Source organism: Oryctolagus cuniculus, chromosome 21 (assembly GCF_051225735.1).
Source record: "Oryctolagus cuniculus isolate XC-2025 breed Fujian yellow rabbit chromosome 21, ASM5122573v1, whole genome shotgun sequence".
Lineage (NCBI taxonomy): Eukaryota > Metazoa > Chordata > Mammalia > Lagomorpha > Leporidae > Oryctolagus > Oryctolagus cuniculus.
In genome coordinates, this window is record NC_142887.1 from 34,554,398 (window position 1) to 34,571,013 (window position 16,616).

Consider the following 16,616-nt stretch of genomic DNA (forward strand, 5'->3'; position numbering starts at 1 on the left):
CAATTGTTTTTTTGTTTTTGAGGTAGCATTCTTGGTTCCCATTGTGGGCGAAGGCTTAGTGCTGCACCAAGTGAAGAGTTCAACAAGTACAGAGTGAAAAGCCCGTAGCTGAGCAGGAGTGTAGGCAAGTGCTGTAAGTGATCATCGAATGAAAAGGTTCTCAGATTCGCTCCTAAATTTTAAAAGTCACAGAATCATTAAAACTGTAGTAGTGTCTAATTCTCCACTGTGACACAGATGTAAACCAGAGTTTGTGGGTCCAGTACTATGGTAAACAGTAAAGCAGGTAAAGCTGTCACCTGCAGTCCCGGCATCCCACATGGGCTGTGGTTCGAGTCCTGACTGCTTCACTTCCAATTTTTGTTCTAAAGTTTAGCACCTGCATGTAGGAGAGAACATGCGGTATTTTTCTGTGTTTAGCTTATTTCACTCAACATGTTGTCCTGCAGTGAAGCCTTTTTTTTTAAAAAAAAAATTTATTTGAAATAGAGTTGGGGTTGGGGGAGAGAGGCAGACAGACAGACAGACACAGATCTTCTGTTTGCTGGTTCACTCCCCAAATGGCCACAATGCCCAGGACTGGGTCAGTCCAAAATCAGGACCAGGCCCTTCACCTGACTCTCCCATGTGGGTGCAGGATCCCAAGCGCCTGGGCCATCCTCTGCTGCTTTCCTAGGTGCATTAGCAGGTTCTAGACTGAACGTGGAGTACCTGGGACCTGAACCAGTACCCATATGGCATGCCGATGTTGCAGACAGCAACTGTGCTGCTCTACTAGGCTACAACGTTGGCCCAACTGCTTTTGCTTTATCCATTTGTCTGATGATGGACACCTTGGTCGATTGGGTATTTTGGCTATTGTGAACACTGTTATACACATGGTGGACATGGCTTTTACACAGTGTGCTCATATCTTTTGGGTATGTACCCAGTTGTAGGATTGCTGGATCATATGGCAAATGTATTTCTGGTTTTTTTAAAAGAAATATCTATAAGGCTGGCGCCATGGCTCACTAGGCTAATCCTCCGCCTGTGGCGCCAGCACACCACGTTCTAGTCCCAGTCGGGGCGCCGGATTCGTCCCGGTTGCTCCTCTTCCAGGCCAGCTCTCTGCTGTGGCCCGGGAGTGCAGTGGAGGATGGCCCAAGTGCTTGGGCCCTGCACCCCTTGGGAGACCAGGAGAAGCACCTGGCTCCTGCCTTCGGATCAGCGTGGTGCGCTGGCCGCAGCGGCCATTGGAGGGTGAACCAATGGCAAAAGGAAGACCTTTCTCTCTCTCTCTCTCTCTCTCTCTCACTGTCCACTCTGCCTGTCCAAAAAAAGAAAAGAAAAGAAAAGAAAAAAAAAAGAAATATCTATAGTGTTTTTCCACAGTGGTTGCTCTAATTTACATTCACACTAATGGTATGTAGGAGTTCCCCTTTCTCCATTGTCTTGCCAGCATTTGTTGCTCTTTTGGATAATAGCCATCTGACAGGAGTGAGGTGATATCTTATTATAGCTGTTGTTGTTTTGAAAGATGTATTTATTTATTTGAAAGGGTTACAGAGAGGCAGTGAGAGAGAGGTCTTCTATCCGATGGTTCACCCCCTAGATGGCGGCAAAGGTCGGAGCTGTGCTGATCTAAAGCCAGGTGCTTCTTCCTGAACTTTCACGCGGGTGCAGGTGCCCAAGGACTTGGGCCATCTTCTGATGCTTTCCCAGGCCCTAGCAGAAAGCTGGATCTGAGATGGAGCATCCAGGAGTTGAACCGGTGCCACTTTAGCAGCCATGGCACAGAGCCGGCCCCTTATGATAGTTTTGGTTTGTTCTCCTTCGAGGCCCGCAGTGCTGGGATGATGGAGCGACAGCATTCTTCAAGAAGCACCGGAGACACGTTTCGGTGAACTTGTCTGTTTACTAACAACCAATCTCAAGCTTTTAAAGGGCAGGCAGAGGTGGCGTAGCTAATTCAGGGCAACACTGATTCTGTAGGGTAAAGCTGATGTGATATAAGGTAAAGCTGTGCTTCTCCAATCAGCTTGAAAGTCATGTAGCCTTTGTAGACTCCCAGGTGGTCCTGATGGGCCTGGGCCACACCAGGGAGCTGCTTACCTGATTGGCAATTACAAGGCCCTTGAACAGGAAGTGTGAGGTGGGGGAATGTGCCTGGGGCTCCTGCCCCCTGCCAGCAGTCAGGTCATAGGGTCCTTCCTGGGAGGCATGGTGTGCCACGCCCTCTTAACCTCCTGCATGGGCTGAGCAGGCAGTCTCCCAGCCAGGCACAGGGTCACACTGCTAATGATATTGAGCATTGTTTTCATATATTTTTGGCTATTTGTATTTCTTCTTTTAAGAACTATCTGTCCAGGTCCTCTGCTCATTCCTTAACTGAAATGGTTATTTTTCTGTTGTTCAGTCTTTCATTGTTATTATCTTTATTGTTACTGAAATTATCTGGGGAATTAGATGGCTCCTTATGTGGTTAACAAGGGAAATTAGGAAAGAAGAAGTATTGTTCAACAGAGATTTTTTTAGAGTCTTTATTTGAAAGTGGGAAATATTTGGGAGTCACTTTCTCCAGTCAGATTATATACAATAAAAGTGATTTTAGGCTTGTTGAGAGGTTGAAATGTGATAGGTAGTGCATAATTGTCAGGAAGAACTGCACATAATTAGAGAACATGAATGCATGAGAGTAAGATTTGATTTTGGGAATGTTGGTTCATTGCATTGCTGTGGTCATAAAATGCTTATGATGGGAGCTGATGGTTTTGTGTAAAATGTTAAGTTATTTGGTAGATGGCTACAGGAGTGATATTGTGGGAGATGAGGAAGCCTGCAGAAAACCCTCCCAATTGCAAGGCATCTGACTGAGTTAATTAGGAACGGGTCATTATTAATAAATTGGAGCTGAGAATCAGGGATGTGTCAACAATGCATAGAAATTGCTGTGAGTGCTGTGGACAGCTGGTCAGGAGGGGGCAATGCGTGTGATTAAGAAGCTTCAGGCGGTGGTTTAGGATGTGTTTGTGGGTTGAATGATTGAGTCTTTAGAGTAGAAGCCATTCAGGAGAGGAATGCCTATTAGTGTAAGGCTATCAATAATAAGAGATCAATTATTTCTCTGTTTCAGATATCCTGTTCATTGTTAAGGTTGTGGGTCTTATCTCTGGAGCTTATAAATAATACAGATTTGAGGAATGGGTGTGTACAGATCTGTAGAAATGATAGGCATGATTGGTTAATGCCAGTGGTAACTATTTTTAAACTCAGAGGTTTCAATTTTATTCACCTACCACATATATTAACGATTAACTGGAACCACCTGGAAATATGTAGCTACAGGGTGTTCTTGCAGAGTAGTTAGAAATAGAAGCTATAAAATCAAGCTGATCTGGGTTAGAATCCTAACTTTGATTTTCTAGCGTCAGGTCTTAAGCTTGGGCGAGGCAGTTAACCACAGAGAATTCTAGAACTGTTAGAGGAGCATGACTCCTAAATGTAATTATAGCTGTTGTGGGGCTAATGAATGTTAAGACTAATGTGGCTAAACCAAGAAGGTGTAAGAATAAGTGGGCCACTGTAATACTGACTGTTAATTAGATGGCTAAGATTGTGGGTTGAATAAATAGACTAATACAGAAATAAGTGGGACTGGTGTGCCCTGAGGGAATAAGTGGACTGTTGATGCTTTTGTTTTATGGCAGAAGCCAGTAAAGTCTGCTCCTGCTCATGGTGGTATAGCTGTTTCTAAATTTATTGATAACTAGGTTTGGGTGTAAATGAGGTAATTGTCTTGGTAGATTTGTTGAAGCAATGAATATAGTGAGTGAGTAGTATTAGAGGTCTGATTCATCTTTAATGTTCTGTATTGTCTTTAAGAAGTAGTTGCATTAGTTATTGTTGAATGGAGACTGATTGCTCTATAGGAGGTTGGGGGAGGGGAATAAAATATTAGGGAATAAGATATTGAGAATTACAAGGGCTAATATTGTTGGGGTAATGAAAGGGGCAAGTAAGTTTTGCTTATCCTAATGGGATTTCATTTTATGATGATGCAATAACTTTTGTTGTGGACTTAATAGTGTAGGTATTTGAAGGACTTCAGTTGGAATAAAATGAATATTGCTACCTACAATCATTGGGATAATAGGGAGAGAGCATGTTGATATATCTAATTGTGGCATTTCATTTTGGAGATTATTCTCGATCTTTAACTTAAAACATTAATGCTAACTAGCTACATAACGATGATATGACAAAGGTATTGATCAATTTTCAAAGTGCTTTTGTGGTACTGAAGGTACAATAGGCATGATGTTGCAGTTGGACCCACAAATTAGGAGATGCTGGCCCTAAAGTAGACTGGATGTAGTGAATGTGAGGGTTCCTTGGTTGAAATATACTGGAATGGCATCTGTTTTTAGGTTTAATAATGGATGGCTGGTGAGTGCAAAACATCCTTGGTTGAAATTAGTATACAGATTGGCATTTCTTTTTTTTTTTTTTTTTTTTTTTGACAGAGTGGACAGTGAGAGAGACAGAGAGAAAGGTCTTCCTTTTTGCCGTTGGTTCACCCTCCAATGGCCGCTGCGGCCGGCACACCGTGCTGATCCAAAGGCAGGAGGCAGGTACTTATCCTGGTCTCCCATGGGGTGCAGGGCCCAAGCACTTGGGCCATCCTCCACTGCACTTCCTGGCCACAGCAGAGAGCTGGCCTGGAAGAGGGGCAACCGGGACAGAATCCGGCGCCCCGACCGGGACTAGAACGTGGTGTGCCGGCGCCGCAAGTTAGAGGATTAGCCTAGTGAGCCGCGGCGCCGGCCAGATTGGTATTTCTGTACATAGAACTACTCAATTATCTTAAGCATAGTTCTCCTGATTTTAAATCTGTTTTGGGAATTACAGGAGGCAGAGTTTATCTTCACAGCTTCAGTAACACTGATGTCCTGTAGATTTCACAGTTAGGGAGGGGTTGTTAATTTTTTCTGTTATGTATAGAGCTCATGAGGATGGAAGGGCAAATTAAGATTAGTGTAATAACTGGTGAAATGTTCTTGGCTGTTTCTACTTGGGCATTTATGGTACTTGTGTTGTTTACTTTATGTGGGGAGCAACCGAGACTAGACTAAATTACTGGAATTGCTAGGACTAATTCTATGCATCTGATCTCCCATCATATGGCGCTCAGAGAGAGTAAACAACTTCCACACAGCTGCCTCACCAATTTGACTAACAAGCTGCAGGAGCTGATCCTGCCCCTGATTGGAGGAGAGCAGCGTGCTCGGCATGTGGGTAGCAGAGTTGGGATTGGTGGAAGAGGACTATAAAGGAGGAGAGAGACAACATGCAGGAGGAACATCTGAGGAACCCCTGAGAGCTGGCTGGCGGTGTACCGCTCCTCCGTGGAAGCGGGGAAAGCGGCGGGGGTGCTGCCCCTCCGTGGAGGCGGGGTGGGGGTGGGGGAGATGGCAGCAAACCCGGGAAGGGCCGGGCGAAGAGAACAGCGCAGGGTCCAGTGTCGTTCCTCCACGAGTGGGGGAGCGACAACTTTAGTTATTAATATATTGAAATAATGTAAAGAACTAAATTAATTGAGAGAGATTGTTAGTGTGTGATTATGAAACAGAGTAGTTGTTCTGCAATGAGTGATGTAGCATCTCAAAGTCTAGTTGGAATTGGTGTGTCATAAGAGATAAATGAATTCAAGCTGGGTTAACCTTGGCAAATTTGTATAACATTTTTACTTGCAGCTTTATTGAGAAAGTCACAGTGATATATGGCTGGCTTCCAATCAGTTGCAGGGGGTTTGGTTCCTTCCTTATTTTAGGATTCTACATAAATATCTCTTCAAGTACATGATATAGTGTTGGGCACTATGTGAAATCATTCAAGGTTCGTGGTTGAGATCAGGTATGGACGCATCTCATTTTGAGGCAAAACTTTCTCAAATAACAAAAATTAAGACTACCATGGCTGTTAATAAAGGAGCCCATTGTTGATATGGTATTTCATTTTGTATATGCATCAAGATTGTCTTCTGCCTATAATCCCAGAAAATGTTTTGGAAAAAATATTTGCAACTACAAATATAACTGCAAAGTGAATTTTAGCTCAGGTAGAATTGAGTGTACATTCTGAAAATGATAGGAATCTGAGTGAATCCTCCTTTGATTGCAAATAGAGCTTCTATTGGAAAGATGCAATAGAGCTGTGCTCCAGCACAGCGTCATGAAGAACAGTACTTAACAGCTGGCTAGCACAATTCCTGTGAACACCTCTGACTGTAAGTAGGAAGATGAGATCCAGGGTTCATAATGTGCCTGGGCTCTTTTGATACCGCCTCCTTATATGGTTGCTAGTGAAATAAATGCTTTTATTTCCGTGGGAGTAGTGATAATTATGGTACTTGTGTGAAATATGCTCTGGAGTTAATGTCTGTTCCTGCTGTAAGTATATGGGGAGCTCGGACAGTCAGTCTTTAAAAACCAATATTGGGGCCGGCGCTGCGGCTCACTAGGCTAATCCTCTGCCTGCAGCGCTGACACTCTGGATTCTACTCCCACTTGGGGTGCGGTTCTGTCCCGGTTGCTTCTCTTCAATTCCAGCTCTCTGCTGTGGCCCGGGAGTGCAGTGGAGGATGGCCCAAGTGCTTGGGCCCTGCATCTGCATGGGAGACCAGGAGGAAGTGCTTGGCTCCTGGCTTCAGATCAGCACAGCGCGCTGGCCGTGGCGGCCATTTGGGGGGTGAACCAACGGAAGGAAGACCTTTCTCTCTGTCTCTCTCACTATCTAACTCTCTCTGTCAAAAAAAAAAAAGAGGCAATATTGGAGCCATTGCTGTGGTGCAGTAGATTAATCCTCTGCCTGCAGGGCCGGTATCCCATATGGACACCAGTTCTAGTCCCAGCTGTTCCTCTTCCAAGCCATCTCTTTGATATGGCCTGGAAAAGCAGTAGAAAATGGCCCAAATGCTTGGGCCCTTGCACTCACGAGGGAAACCTGGAAGAAACTCCTGGCTTTAGATCAGTGCAGCTCCAGCCATTGTGGCCATTTGGGGAGTGAACCAGTAGAAGGAAGACCTTTCTCTCTGTCAGTCCCTCTCACTGCCTGTAACTCAACCTCTTAAATAAGTAAATTTAAAAAAAATGTTCATTCAAGCTCATACTCTTATTCCCTCAGAACAACAGATTCCAGAGGGTTAAATTATTCCAGAAACAGGTCAGATCAGAGTATATACTTTGGGGTGGCCAAAGAATAAGAATATGTGTTGGTATAAACTTGGGTATTCTCCTCTAGCCATGTCAAAGTATGTGGTGTCTAGGTTCCAGTATGTTGTAATCACTGCTACTCATATAGGAAGAATAGTAGGAGATTTCTGTAATTCATACTGGTCATACAAAGAGTGGTGTTTGAGATTGGGATAGCACAGGTGGTTACATATTAATAATTGTGATGATGCAGTTAATGGTTTCAGGAATTGATACGACACCTGCCAGCTGAAGTGAAAAGATGGTTCAGTCTATGGGAGCGCCCACATGTTCAGGATTACAGGCCAGGGGTGGGCAACTGTCCCTCCTGCTCCCAACCCAGCTTCTGCTGTAGGGGAATTGAGTAGTAAAAAAAGTGTTGTGTGTAATAATCAAAATCTCATGCTATTTATTCAATGAAGAATTATACTTTGGACTCTGATTATAATATCTACTGGAAAGAAAAGGTTGGTGACTGCATTCCCCAAGGCTGAGAAGGAGGCTTTGTGTGCCTTCTCCAGGACAGTTCTTAGAAATAGCACAGAGGCTTTCATTTTCTCATTTAAAGTTTTAGGAAATTTTACAAACACACTCAGCGGGAAGAATATGCAGAGTGTCGGGATCTTGGCAGTCCTGCATTGGAGCAGGCCAGTGCTCTTGGGATCCAGCCGCAGCGTGAGCTGCTGTAACCCTGCCTTCTTTCATTGAAGTTGTTCATTTCCCCTACAGTGTTGAGATAGCTACAGACATCTTTCCAAGCAGGTGTCTTAAAACTCACAACATTATTTGAAATTTGCACTACCAGTATGAACAGTGGTTTTTAAACTTTTGACGTTACTGGAATTAGAGAAGGTGAGCTTTTTAAAAAGTAGTACAAGTCATTAGGATGACTCTCCTGCGTGCCTCCTTTCCATGAGGGACAATGACTGTGTGTCACTGATCCTCTTGGCTACAAGAATCAGGCTTCCTGTCCTCAAAGGAGGGCAACTTTGATGAGGGTGGAGCGAATTCAGAAACCACGTGGTTTCCAGAGGCTCCTGAACTCACTCACTGCAGCAAAACCTGCAGACTCTTGAATCCTCCCAGTGTCTGCCTCCTTGATATTTCCTATCATACACAATATGAAGTATCATAGGTCATTGATACTGCACACAGCCTCAGAGCCATCCATAGCTCAACCCATTTAACAACAATACCTTCAAAATTATGTGATATAATTGCTCTAAAAGGACAAAATCCAAAGTGGGGAGACTGGGCAAAATCCTGGTGGTTGCTGTTAGAGGTTTTTAGGCATGTGACACAGGATGAAGGAGCACTGTGATTTCTTGGAGTGATTCAGAAAATTAGAGGGAAAAGTTTGCTAAAGATCTCATAACTAGATTGTCTTGATTGGCTTCAAGTTAGCCAGGGTCTGTCCCTTGTACTGTAGACTGATGTGGTCATGAACTTCATAATGAAGGAATTCATATACTTGTGATTCTAGAGAGAAAGTGTGAAGGTCTGAGCTCATGAGTGTGCTGACTGCAAAATCATTAGAGAACCAGCCACAGAAGTTCTTCATCTGCTTTGGTTCTTTTGATTACAGGAGGAAAATTCCTCCGGGAAGATTCAAGCTCCTTTAGTTTGTGATTTCCTTTTAGATCTGCAGATGATTATTAAATCTTAATGCCACCACAGGTAGCAGGCTATTCAGAAGACAATGGGTTGTTGTTGTGCACATTGACTTTCTGTGGGTTTATAATTTCCATGACCATTCAAAGGGAAACTTATCTCATGGGTCTGGAGATAACTGTGTTGCAGTTATTCTGTTGGAATATGAGCAAGAGAAAAATAAGCAAACAAGTCAATAAATGCTTTGTGAAATATCAAGACTGAAAGGTTCCAATAAAGACAAGAGAGAAAGGATGGGAGTCTTAGACTGGCAGCATTTTGAGGAAGGGGTCTCTGAGGGATTGACACTGAACCAGACTCCAGCATAGTATATTTGGGGTGGGAGTAGGTTTGTGGTCATCAGGGTGGAAGTGAATCCCAATGTTAGTTCTCGGTATGGAGAAAACACCCCTTGGTTGTGTTAGTGATGTTCTCAGGGGTTGTGTCACTCATGAATTCCTGGATGTCTGGTGGAGCAGCTATGAAGGACTGGGCGACTGGGGGACGCATTCATATTTGGGAGAGAAAGTGATGTCTTGGTTTTGTGCTGTAGGAGAATACCTCAAATATTTTGTAAAAGCAATAGATATTGGATGCAGTGGTTAAAATGCCAGTTGGGACTCCCTCACACATCGCAATGCCTAGATTTGATTCCTGGATCTGCTCCAGATTGCAGCTTCGTGCTAATAACACCCTGGGAGGCAGCAGGTAACTGATGGCTCAAGAAGTTGAGTTTCTGCCACTCAGATGAGAGAACTGGATTGAGTTCCTGATCCTGGCTTTAGCCTGGCCCAGCCCCAGCTATTGCAAGTTTTGGGGAATAAACCAGCACATGGGAGGGCTCTCTTTTTATGTCTATGTTTCTGTGTCTCTGCCTGTCAAAAAAAAAAACCACAATAATTGAAAAAATACGCATTGAATACATTTAATTGTAGGGCAGTAGCTGTTCTTATGATAGAAGAGTTAAGCCATTTTAAGGGGGAAATCGCTTTTGATCCTTGTAAGTCAAAACTCGAGGGGAATGTAACTTTTTGGTTTCATTATGAAGGGAAAGACATAGATTACGGTACTGGAGCCTTGGAAATTATTTACGTAGGAGATTTTCTTTCTAGCTAAAGGATGCTTAGTGAGTTGAAGTGATGAGAGCATGCCTGCTGATGTGATGGAGAAGTTGGTTGTTATTGGTATCAGAAATTCTGAAAAATTTAAAGATAAATGGATAAATTACTTCTAAAACTCCAGAAAGGAGTTACCTAGGATAGATGTGACCTTTCAGATACAATAATGAGTGAAAATTGCAAGTTCATGAGAGACTATTTGAAGGCGGAGCCAAGATGGCGGAATAGTGGGGACATGCACTGATAGTCCGGGAAAAGATAGGTTGATAAAAGAGGAATTACAGTAATCACAGGGAAAGGCTTGGGGGGAAAAATGCAGAGGAAACTCTTCTGGATCTAGTGGATGTGACGCAGACAATCAGCGGGGAGAGCAGGGACGCCCATGGCTCCGAGACCACACATCGGCACTGGAAGGGGAGGTAAGCTCAGTAACTGAGACATTGGTGGGGGAAACGGTGGCAGACAGAGCCCAGAGGGAACTGGGCTTGAGGCCCCACTGGGGAAAGTTCACCAGACTGACTACAGGAGAGAAGAGAAGGGAAAAAAAAGGCGGGGGGGACTGGTACGGACGAGTTTCTCTCTCTGCCGACCTTGCAGAGGCGAGCAAGAGACAAAGAGCAGGCGCCATTCTGGATATACGTAACAGGTGTGTGACCTCAGCACTGTGAGTGACCTCAGGACTGTGAGCAACCTCAGAGCTGTGTGTGACGTCAGAGCTGTGCGTGACCTCAAGGCTGTGCACGAACTCAGAGCTCAATGTGACAGAACTGTGCCTGCCCTCAGTCAAATGGAAAAACCTGACTCTGAGGGGGTGAAATACCAGGAGGTTAGGATTTAGTGAAAGGGTAGAGCTAATGAACTGAGGTGGGGGGTGGGGGTGGGGTGAGAGAACTCACGGAGGTCACGTGAGTGCTCTCCAGAGATGCTACAGTTTGGTAACCTAGGCAACCTGGTGGGAGACTGCAGGAGAAATTGAGCCCACACTGAGGGCAGAACAGATTCTTTGGGTGGTCTGTGGGAAAAAGCAGACGAATGATATACACATAGAAGCCAGAGATCAGAAGCTAAATACCATCAATTCTGCTCAGCTGTGCGGTATTATTTCCCTCCAGAATAATAAATAAATAAATAAATAAATAAATAAGAGAATTACCACGCCTAACCTGAGTGTGTCACCTTTGGCACACCCTTAACCGTGAAGAACTAAGCAGAGCTCTCAGGCCACACCCATCTCAAGCCTCCAAGGCTCCAACAGCAGGCAGTCCACTTAACACAGACATATTATAAAAAAAAAACAAACACCACAGTGAGGGAAGAAGAATTCACAATGCCAAGCAACAAACACAAAAACTGAGGGAAAGGATCAATGAAGACACTATGACGCCTCCAAATGAACAAAACACCCCAAGCCAAGATTATGAAGATGATGAGATAGAAGAAATGCAAGATACGGATTTCAAAAAATTTATGATACGAACATTTAGAAGCTTTCAAAAGCAAATCCTTGAACTACAGCAATCCTTATTGGACAGGATTGAAAATCTCTCTCGTGAAAATGAAATTTTAAGGAAGAATCAAAATGAAATGTAGAAACTAGTAGAACAGGAAAGTGATAGTGAAGAGAAATCGAAATGAAGAACTCAATAGATCAAATGACAAACACATTAGAGAGTCTAAAAAACAGTCAGTGAAACAGAAGAGAGAATATCGGACTTAGAAGATACAGCACAGAAAAACATACAGTCAAACCAAAGAAAAGAAGAGGAAATTAGAAGTCTAAAAAATATTGTTGGGAATCTACAGGATACTATTAAAAAACCCAACATTCGAGTTCTAGGAGTTCCTGAAGGCATGGGAGAGAGAGAAAGGGTTAGAAGGCCTTTTTAGTGAGATACTAGCTGAGAACTTCCCGGGTTTGGAGAAGGACAGAGACATCCTAGTACAGGAAGCTCATAGAACCCCCAGTAAACATGACCAAAGAGATCCTCACCACGACACGTTGTGATTAAACTCACCACAGTGAAGCATAAAGAAAAGATCCTAAAATGTGCAAGAGAGAAACGTCAGATTACTCTCAGAGGATCTCCAATTAGACTCACAGCAGACTTCTCATCAGAAACACTACAGGCTAGGAGGGAATGGCGAGATATAGCTCAGGTACTGAGAGAGAAAAACTGCCAGCCCAGAATATTATATCCTGCTAAGCTCTCATTTAGGAATGAAGGTGAAATAAAGATCTTTCATAGCAAACAGAAAGTGAAAGAGTTTGCCACCACTCGTCCGGCCCTGCAAAAGAAGCTTAAAGATGTGTTACACTCAGAAACACAGAAACACGGCCATCAGTATGAAAGAAGGTAAAGGATAGGTAAAGGCATAGGATGATCAAAGCATATACTAGAAAATATCTTTGGGAAAATGGCAGGGCAAAGTCACCACTTATCAATAGTCACATTGAACATTAATGGACTTAACTCTCCAGTTAAAAGGTACAGACTGGCTGAATGGATTAAGGAACAAAACCCATCTATTTGCTGCCTACAAGAAACACATCTTTCTAACATAGATGCATGCAGACTGAAAGTGCCGGCGACACGGCTCACTAGGCTAATCCTCTAACTTGCGGCGCCAGCACACCGGGTTCTAGTCCCAGTCGGGGCGCTGGATTCTGTCCCGGTTGCCCCTCTTCCAGGCCAGCTCTCTGCTGTGGTCCGGGAGCGCAGAGGATGGCGGCCCAAGTCCTTGGGCCCTGCACCCGCATGGAAGACCAGGAGAAGCACCTGGCTCCTGCCATCAGATCAGCGCGGTGCGCCGGCCGCAGCATGCCAGCTGCGGTGGCCATTGGAGGGTGAACCAACGGCAAAGGAAGACCTTTCTCTGTCTCTCTCTCTCACTGTCCACTCTGCCTGTCAAAAAATAAATAAATAAATAAAGATGCATTCAGACTGAAAGTGAAAGGTTGGAAAAAGATATTCCATGCCAACAGAAACCAAAAAAAAAGCAGGTGTAGCCATATTAATATCAGACAAAATAAACTTTAATACAAAAACTGTTAAGAGAGACAAAGAAGGGCACTATATAATGATTAAGGGTTCAATTCAACAGGAAGATGTAACTATTATAAATGTATATGCCCCTAATTACAAGGCACCGGTTTATTTAAAAGATATGCTAAGGGACTTAAAGGGAGACTTAGATTCCAATACAATAGTACTGGGGGACTTCAATACTCCACTCTCAGAAATAGATCATCCTGACAGAAGATCAACAAGGAAACAGCAGATTTAATTGACACTATTGCCCAAATGGATCTAACAGATATCTACAGAACTTTCAATCCTACATCTAAAGACTTCACATTCTTCTCAGCAGTGCATGGAACCTTCTCTAGGATTGACCACATACTAGGCCATAAAACAAGTCTCAGCAAATTTAAAAGAATTAGAATCATACCATGCAGCTTCTCAGACCACAGCGGAATGAAGCTGGAAATTAGCAACTCAGGAAACCCTAGAGAGTATGCAAACACATGGAGACGGAACAACATGCTCCTGAATGAACACTGGGTCATAGAAGAAATCAAAAGAGAAACCAAAAACTTTCTGGAAGCAAATGAGGATAACAACACAACATATCAAAACTTAAGGGATATGGAAAAAGCAGTATTGAGAGGAAAATTTATAGCAATAGGTGCCTACATCAAGAAATTGAAAAGGCACCAAATAAATGGACTTTCAGCGCATCTCAAGGACCTGGAAAAACTGCAGCAAACCAGACCCAAATCTATTAGGAGAAGATAAATAATTAAAATCAGAGAAGAAATTAACAGGATTGAATCCAAAAAAGCATTACAAAAAATCAGCCAAGCGAGAAGCTGGTTTTTTGAAAAAATAAACAAAATTGACACCCCATTGGACCAACTAACTAAAAAAAGAAAAGACCCAAATCAATAAAATCAGAGATGAAAAGGAAATGTAACAACAGACACCAAAGAAATTAAAAGAATCATCAGAAATTACTACAAAGAGTTGTATGCAGCAAACAGGAATATCTATCAGAAATGGATAGATTCCTGAACACATGCAATCTACCTAAATTGAACTGTGAAGACATGGAAAACCAAAATAGACCCATAACTGAGACAGAAATTGAAACAGTAATGAAGGCCCTCCCAACAAAGAAAAGCCCAGGACCAGATGGATTCACTGCTGAATTCTACCAAACATTTAAAGAAGAACTAATTCCATTTCTTAAACTATTCAGAACAATTGAAAATGATGGAATCCTCCCAAATTCTTTCTATGAAGCCAGCATCACCTTAATCCCTAAGCCAGAGAAAGATGCAGCATTGAAAGAAAATTATAGACCAATATCCCTGATGAACATAGACGCAAAAATCCTCAATAAAATTCTCACCAATAGAATACAACAATACATCTGAAAAATCATCCACCCAGACGAAGTGGGATTTATCCCTGGTATGCAGGGATGGTTCAATGTTCCCAAATCAATCAATGTGATACACCACATTAACAGACTGCAGAAGAAAAACCATATGATTATCTCAATAGATGCAGAGAAAGCATTGGATAAAATTCAACACCCTTTTGTGGGGCTCCATGGGATGTGCAGCCATGGAGCCCCCACGTCAAGGTCAGTCTGATAGCTGTTGCTGTGTCTTTATCACAAGGCAGATGTTGCTAGTTTTGTTAGGGCAATGCTTTCCCACGGTCGGGACTTTCCAGAGGAGTTGAGAATGTTGTAAACAACAAGATGGCGCCGAGGATCGTGCGGTGAGCCTGCCTGCTGTGTGACACCTCATCTGATTGGCCCAAGGACGCATGCACACTGGGTGAACAGAGGGCGGATTGGAGTGTTCTGTGCATGGACTTGAGCCTGCTTGCAATTGGCCGGATTTTGTATATAAGCTGTGTGCTGAGGAAGGAGGGGGCTTTTCTTTCCACGCTCCTCCCTTCATTCTTTCTCTGTCGCTGTTATTTTCTTATTAAAAGACTACTGAAGACCGGTAAGCTGCGAACAGTGTCGTTCCTTTGCGGGCAAGGGAGCCACACCTTTCATAATGAAAACTCTAAGCAGATTGGGTATAGAAGGAACATTCTTCAATACAAGCAAGGCAATTTATGAAAAACCCACGGCCAGCATCCTATTGAATGGGGAAAAGTTGGAAGCATTTCCACTGAGATCTGGTACCAGACAGGGATGCCCACTCTCACCACTGCTATTTAACATAGTTCTGGAAGTTTTAGCCAGAGCCATCAGGCAAGAAAAAGAAATTAAAGGGATACAAATTGAGAAGGAAGAAGTCAAACTATCCCTCTTTGCAGATGATATTCTTTATTTAGGGGATCCAAAGAACTCTATAAGAGACTATTGGAACTCATAGAGTTTGGAAAAGTGGCAGGATATAAAATCAATGCACAAACATTAACAGCCTTTGTATTCGCAAGCGATGCCACAGCTGATAAAGAACTGCCGAGATCAATCCCATTCACAGTCACTACAAAGGGCCGGTGCCATGGCTCAATAGGCTAATCCTCCACCTGTGGCACGGGCAAACCGGGTTTTAGTCCTGGTCGGGGCGCTGGATCCTGTCCCAGTTGCCCCTCTTCCAGGCCAGCTCTCTTCTATGGCCCGGGAGTGCAGTGGAGGATGGCCCAAGTCCTTGGGCCCTGCACCCGCATGGGAGACCAGGAGAAGCACCTGGCTCCTGCCTTCGGATCAGTGCAGTGCGCCAGCTGCAGTGGCCATTGGAGGGTGAACCAATGGTAAAAGGAAGACCTTTCTCTCTGTCTCTCTCTCTCTCTCACTGTCCACTCTGCCTGTCAAAAAATAAAAAAAAAGAGAGAACGCATCTGGTACAGTGTTAAGATGCCACTTGGGGTCGGGATGCCTGCATCCCATGTCAGAATGCCTGGGTTCAAGAGCCAGCTCCACAATAGCTACAAAAACAATCAAATACCTTGGAATAAACTTAACCAAGGATGTTAAAGATCTCTACGATGAGAATTACAAAATCTTAAAGAAAGAAATAGAAGAGGATACCAAAAAATGGAAAAATCTTCCATGCTCATGGATTGGAAGAATCAACATCATCAAAATGTCCATTCTCCCAAAAGCAATTTATAGATTCACTGCAATTCCAATCAGGATACCAAAGACATTCTTCTCAGATCTAGAAAAAATGATGCTGAAATTCATATGGAGACACAGGAAACCTCGAATAGCTAAAACAATCTTGTACAACAAAAACAAAGTCGGAGGCATCACAATACTAGGTTTCAGGACATACTACAGGGCAGTTGTAATCAAAACAGCATGGTACTGGTACAGAAACAGATGGATAGACCAATGGAACAGAATAGAAACACCAGAAATCAACCCAAACATCTACAGCCAACTTATATTTGATCAAGGATCTAAAACCAATTCCTGGAGCAAGGACAGTCTATTCAATAAATTGTTCTGGGAAAACTGGATTTCCATGTGCAGAAGCATGAAGCAAGACCCCTACCTTACACCTTACACAAAAATCCACTCAACATGGATTAAAGACCTAAATCTACGAACCGACACCATCAAGTTATTAGAGAACATTGGA

General features: G+C 43.3%; 1 long non-coding RNA gene across 2 annotated transcripts in view; it reads left to right on the forward strand.

Annotated features, from left to right (window-relative positions):
• LOC103345644 (uncharacterized) overlaps window positions 1-16,616 on the forward strand; it is a 53,388-nt gene that overhangs the window by 1,241 nt on the left and 35,531 nt on the right. The gene's annotated exons all lie outside the window — the stretch shown is intronic.